The sequence below is a fragment of the Chenopodium quinoa genome, unplaced genomic scaffold (assembly GCF_001683475.1).
Source record: "Chenopodium quinoa cultivar QQ74 unplaced genomic scaffold, ASM168347v1, whole genome shotgun sequence".
Taxonomy (NCBI): Eukaryota; Viridiplantae; Streptophyta; class Magnoliopsida; order Caryophyllales; family Amaranthaceae; genus Chenopodium; species Chenopodium quinoa.
The window spans coordinates 7,620,134-7,626,926 of NW_018743792.1; the positions used below are offsets into that span (position 1 = coordinate 7,620,134).

Genomic DNA, 6,793 nt, shown 5'->3' on the forward strand with positions numbered 1-6,793 from the left:
TTAGTGTCATTAGACATTAGATTACTTCTCCCTATCCCGGACTAGCTTAATTGTTGATAACATTTGATAGTGCTTAATTGTTCCATGTGGTTCGACACCTATGCTTACCTTATACTAGTATTAGGTTTTTTTAGATTGTATAAATTGTATTTGATCTAGGAATAGACAATTGACGACACGGTTATTCCCTCGTCATGACAATTTTTAATATTTATGCCATGGGTATTTATTTGGCAAAAAAATTCACTTGTCACGAGTATTAACGTGGCTAACAAATTATTTGCCACAAAATCTAACGAGGCTAATAAACATTGTTGTCACAAATATTATTGTGGCTAATAAGTTTGTTTGTCATAAGCACTACAATGGTTAATAAACCATATACGGAGTACTAAGTATATATGTATAAAGTTTATTAGCCAATGTAGTGTTTTTCACCCAATTTGATGAAAAAACACTTTACATACATACACATAAACCTTAGATATTTTCCTTAATAGCTTGTAAATTTACATAGTTCATCCCAAAAAAAAAAAAAGAAAAAAAAAATACAATTAGTAAATTAGAGTACACTACAATTGGAGCAGCAACAAAAAAAGATGAAGCAACAACAATCAGCAAAGCAGAAGTAGTAGCAGTGTCACTCAGAGAAGCAGCAGCGTCCAACTACACCCTGGCAAAGCCTGGAGCGTTTAAAACACCTTGGTTTGACCAACACACTACAGAGCATGAACGTCTTCAATTTCAACCAACAACGCTTTCTTCTTTCCGAGATTCTGTCATAATAAGTCCAAAATTTAGTTCACTGCAATTTCAGAAGAACCATATTTGTACATACTAAAATAAGTATGAGCTAACGTAAGAGAGTTTTGCTCATATAGTACACTAAAAAAGAAACTCCAAAGTACACTTCCATACAAAAAATATTGGCTGACCCATCACGGCAGTAGAGCTTACAATTAAAGCTAGTGCACACTGTAAAGTGGTTGACAATGTAAAAGTTCTAGTAAGCATCAATGACTAACAACCTCTAAAACGAGGAAAAAAACAAGTGTATTTCAAAATTTGTGGATACATTAATCTGTAAGAGACTTTGCATGGCTATTCGGTAGGTAAAAGTGTAAGAGACACAACCAATGTTCTTAAACCATACCTCTTGATTAGAATCTAAATCATAACCATTCTTTGCTGCCAGTGCTTTGGCAAATCCCACAGAGCCCTGAAGTTCAACAATTCAGACATTAAAAAACAAATTTGGAGCTCTAGTACAAACCTAACACTACAAAGAAGAAAACTTCTCTTATCCTTACCAATATAGCTACACCAGTTATAAGAAATGACGTTGGAATCAAGGACTTGACCTGAGAAAACTCTGTTGAGGTATTTACATAGCCTACACCAAGTCAGAGAATAGAATTAAGAAACGTCCGAACTTTCAATTTGGGACCAACAACAATTCATGGACATTACATTTCTATAATGCATATACCACTAGCCGAACCACAGAGGATGAAAGGCAAAGAAAATCACTAAACAAGCATAGCAAAACATCAAGGCTACTGCCTCCCTCACAAGACAAAATTAAAATTAAAACAGAAAACAGACCTTTCTAGTACAAATTGATAGAAGTTGCTGACTTTTATCCGGATCCTATAATCATGTTGTTAGTTCAAATATCACCAAGAGTGCAAGTATATAGAATGGAATCCAAATCGCCCATAAAGTTGTTCTTAAGATGAGGATAAAAGCAATCAATTATAGTAATTTGACAAAAAAAAGCCACTGCAAACAAAAAAAAAAAGTGCATGGAGAACAAGTATATTTTTCATCAATTTTACATATTTTGGATGATAATGGAAAAAAAGTTAGAGGGAAATGGAAATTAAGGAGAGCTCATAAAGCTGAGAATATTTTGAATAGTTCCATCATAAAGAAACACATTAATGGACCCTGACTTTCTTTCTTTAGATTGATATGGGGAGCAATATAACAATGGCAATAATGATAGCAGAAAAAACCAACAGAAGTGGCAAATAATAGTAGTCTAGAGTGCAGCCTATGCAACAAAATAAAGCAGTAGCAACATTGCATTTGGACAATGGTAGCAGCAAGTGGCAGCATCAGCATCGTCTTGACAGCAAAATCAACAAAATGCAGCATCAATAAATCACTGTTTTTTAAAGTACAAGTGTAAACCTGGCTTGTATACTCATCTAGAATAGATAAAAATATCACATCACTACCTACGAGAGCTAACACACCCACATGAAATTCTTAACAAACTAAACTAGATCATCAATTTCATATATTAAATCACAAAAACCGAGCTCTTGCATGTTGCAATGACAGAACCTACAATATGATCACTTACAAAGCTATCACAAACCTCCAAGCTCCGCGATTTAAACTCCGTCTTCGAAAATCAAAGTTACATGCTTTTCCCAATTAGGGGTCAAATTAGACAAACAATAACACCCTCCAATCCATATCATCAGACCACTTAACTGAACTTATTTGTAAAAAAATACAGAGCTGAAGACAACAAAGTCCCCTTTATATGGAAAGATTATATTCAAGATCCCAACTAGGCTAGTGAATAATTATTTGAATTCAATCTACCTACAAATGAACATGTACTCTGCCATATAAACACCCAAGCCTCAATTAAAGGTTTACAACATCCTATCCGGTCATCATAATTCACTTTACCACAATGCAACCCACATCACCCCTAATTCTATTTCTCATATTCGTGCAAAAAAAAAATAGCAATAGATCAGTAAAAAATAAATTTGTTATTCAAATCTCTGCTTGTAATTCTATAATTTGTGCAAAAAATAGCAATAAAAAAAGAAAAACTAAACTAAGTTAGTTTACAATTGAACTCCTAAAATCTATGTAGTATGAAAACAACTAGAAAAAAGTGAAGAAGAGATCTTACCTTGTCGAAACCGATACACAACTACTGAAGAAATACGGCCAATGTAGTGAATTTATGATATTAACAATCCGAAAATTGAACCCTAAATTCGAAAACAAACTTAAATTCTATCACAATCGGCAGTGTAGTGAATTTATGATATTAACCAGCAAAATGTCATAATTTCATTGATTTCAAACCAAAACTATTAAAAAATTAATTAGAAGAATGATTAATAATCAAATTAACGAGATAAACCTAGATTGTGAAATTGATATAGGATGAATACAAAAAGAAGCAACATCGTACCTCAGAATCTGATTAAATGAAGGATAGAGGACAGATGCCGCATGAACGGAGAGCGTGAACAACGCTTCAACGGGAAATCGACATAGGAAGAGCGGAAGCACGCAAGAGGGCGGGAGAGGAAGGGGGACCACTGGACCAAGCAAGAAGAAAAGCAAGGAGAGGAGTGGCAAGCGTGCGCCGGAAACCCGAATCGGCGGCGCTATTGAGTGGTCGGGAACTTAGTGTGAGAATGAAAGGAGGCCTGTCTTCAAAACTAAACAAGGGTTTTGTTCCTCTGTTTTTAATTGGCCGGACATACTATATTAAAATGCTACAGTCATAAAACCCGTGGCTTATTTATTTAAGACCGGTTTTTATTTTAACCGTTTAAGGAACCGTTCATTTCACCTTATTTTTATTGAATTGAAATTCTTTTTATTGAAATAAAACTATTTTGCTGAATTTAAATTATTTTTAGTCAACTGAAATTAATTTCTGTGGACACCCAATTCTATCTCCTCAAAAACCAAATCTAGTGATGAGTACCTTCCACGTTCTGATTTACGAGTTTGGTAAAGAGTTGAAGAGTCTCGTAATATTCCCTTAAGCCTTGACCATATTTCAAAACTTCCCTAAAAATTTTTAATACAAGTCATTTGTTTTGTGGATTTAAACCCAAAATCATTCATTTCGTGTCCCCCAAAATCATTCATTTCGTATCCAAACCTTAAAAACGTATTGTGGTCCATAATCTTGGTCCAATTATTGTTTAGCTGGATGAGGCTTGAAAATAGCTTTCCAACGATATATTATAAGCCTAAATCCGACTTAAAACGAATAAGTTATGGCCAAAATACTAAACCGAGCTCAAACCGAGCCTAGGTCCACCTTACCAACGACCTAATGATCATGTGAGGGTCCAAATACCTTATTCCCAATATTAAGCCAATTATGATTCTTTAGGAACTTCTAGAAGTCTCTACAAGGTTCTAATCTATCCTTTCTGAAAAGATAAAGATCAAAGAGTTTGAGATTGAATAAAACTTCTCTTTAAATAATCCTAAACTGACACTGTTCCACTATTTCGATCATATCTTAAATTCTACAAAAGATATCAATCTGATTCTAATTGGGTTGGAAATTAGACTTTCAGAGCTTTCCAACGATACATTATTTATCTTATTCCGATTTTTGGATCAAAAGTTATGATAAAAATAAAAACCACAAAATTGCAGGACCATCGCATCGCAATAGGTCTATCGCCCCGCGATAAAACTTGTTTTATTTCGTTTCAAATTATGATCTTTTCTGATCGCTTTGACTCACTTATTTCTTATAAATAGAGGTCGTTTTCCCCATTTTCAAATCAGCTAGAACCATCAATCATAAGCTATTACCACCTAGCTCTAATCATCAATCCTTATCTATCATCCATGTTCTTAGCCTAAACACATCCTTGATACATCTAAACAACACCTCCTTCACGAGACTTGAATACTCCTATCCATCCTCGACGTTGCCTTCGACCTCGACGTGAAAGGTTGATAGTTCTGAGGGTTTGGTCCCAAAATCTATATTTCAATTCATATTTTGATTTATTTACTTTATTGATTTAACCCTTCTTGAAGTTACTCATGTGTGTATTGTTACTCACCCTTGTAGCGTGCTTCCCTCAACCTTTGAGCTCGGACTTGAAACTTCAAGTTCCGCAAGTGCGAGAACCTCCGACGGCTCACACTCTCTCTACCAAACCGTACTGGTCCCTACCCCGAAGCTTGGTCGGGGTTAGACCAAAACAACTTGGAGTTATTAAAACAAAGGTTTTCTCTTCTTTGGAGATCCCTTGAAGTTCACCAACTCAAGTGAATTTCCCAAATGCCAAATGTTTGGTATTTGTAGGGAATAGTGCCCTTGAAATCCCATCATCTTTCAATGTGGGATAGTTCGTATAAGGGCAAAGTAGAATTTAATTTAATTCTAAATTAAATTAAAAAGCCAAATGAATCACCAAACGACAAGTGTCATATGAAGAGCAAGAGGTTAGGTGAGGACCACAAAGGGAGGACCACCTTCCCATTGCTCCCAAAACAAACCCACAAAACTGCTCCCACACACACACCCACTCGCACTGCGCCAGCTAGCGTGGCCAGCCTTGGGCGCCAAGGCTACCTTGCTGGCGGCTTAGCCCCTTGGCTAGGCCTGCTATCCGGCCTCGCATGCTCGGACGCTCAGCCCAGCAAGCTATGCGTGCTTGCGGGCTGCTAGGCGTGCTAGGCGCTCCTACCGCAAGCCTAGTTTGCATGCTGCTGCTGCTTCCTCGCGCGAGGCTCAGCGAGCATTTGCTGATTGCCTTGGTTGCGATGGTGCGAGGTTGGTGCTAGCATGCTAGCCTGTTGCGCTAGCTAGCCAGCGATGCTAGTTGCAAGCTAGCTCGGCATGCCGCAACTCCCAAGCCAGCACGCGCCTGCTGCGGCTGGGCTTGCGGCCATGCTTCGCATGCTGGTAGCCTTGCTAGCTATATTGCCCTAGCCCTCGGATGGCTCGGCCATTCCGAAGCTAGGGCTATACGTTGTGACTTATCGTTTGGTTGATTTTTTAGTCTCGTCGTTTCCTAAATTCGACTCGACTTACGATACTCAGTTTCGACGCCCTAAGCTTGGAATCCGACGTCTTTGTTTGTAAATATTCTATTGACTCATTTAATCCTTCGAATTAATTCGTCGCTTCGGTTCGGTTACACGATTGGGTGTGGCCCGAAGGGTTCAGTCAAGATTAAGCTGTAATATTAATTGTTCATTAATATTACTGATCGGATGCGGCCTCCAACTAGGCATTCCGATCACTTGACCTCACTGAATAATTAGCTTTCTAATTAATTCCGCACCCTCTATCGGAATAATACACTTGTTCGAAGGACACCATTCCCTTCAATCTTCTACTTATCCTTCCGGACAACTGTGCTAATTAATTGTGTGTAGCCTATTTCTTATACTTAATGTCTCTTCATGAATTATAATGTAAAATTCTTCGTCATCCTTATTACGTCCTAAAGTGTTTCTTGAGTTCCAAGTTCGACTGTCAATAAGCAGATGCTTTCTAATATCCATTTAAGCATGGCCATGCATTTTCACAATCTCGCTCTTTGAGACGTCTTGTAAACAACAAAGACATGTTCCCTACTGTTAATAGGGGGACATTTTCCCAATCTTGCATTGTTAGCTTCCCTTGCTAAGAGGCCCTAGCCACCTAAATGTTGCCTTTATAATCCCCTTGTACGGCAAACGTTTGACAACATCAAAGCGGACTAGTACTCAAACAAGAGAACTAACAATACTCATGGTCGAGGAAAAAGGTTCCGACAGCCATAATGAGTAATCTCTTAAAGTATTCTCATAGGTCGATCCGATATAATTCAAAACTGATACTTGTGCAAATAATTTATGACAATTTTGTCCTTGTAGCACAAGAAACGGTGCTGTAAATCATACTACACACTAATCTCACGCGGTCATTAGTCGTCCAACTTTCAAATGACCTCGATTAGGGATAATTTGGATATGATATTCAACGTTCACTTAATAGGTG

The 6,793-nt window shown here is 37.5% G+C and overlaps 1 long non-coding RNA gene across 2 annotated transcripts; it reads right to left on the minus strand.

Moving 5' to 3' along the window:
- Positions 1–468: 468 nt before the first annotated feature.
- On the minus strand, positions 469–3,522 carry LOC110685235. Of its 2 annotated transcripts, XR_002503973.1 has the most exons (4): positions 3,230–3,522; positions 1,311–3,023; positions 1,154–1,219; positions 469–776 (listed from the first exon to the last, which is right to left on the minus strand). It is a non-coding gene; the product is annotated as an uncharacterized LOC110685235 (long non-coding RNA). The 2 variants fall into 2 exon arrangements; XR_002503972.1 differs by having other exon boundaries at positions 1,311–3,522.
- Positions 3,523–6,793: the final 3,271 nt, after the last annotated feature.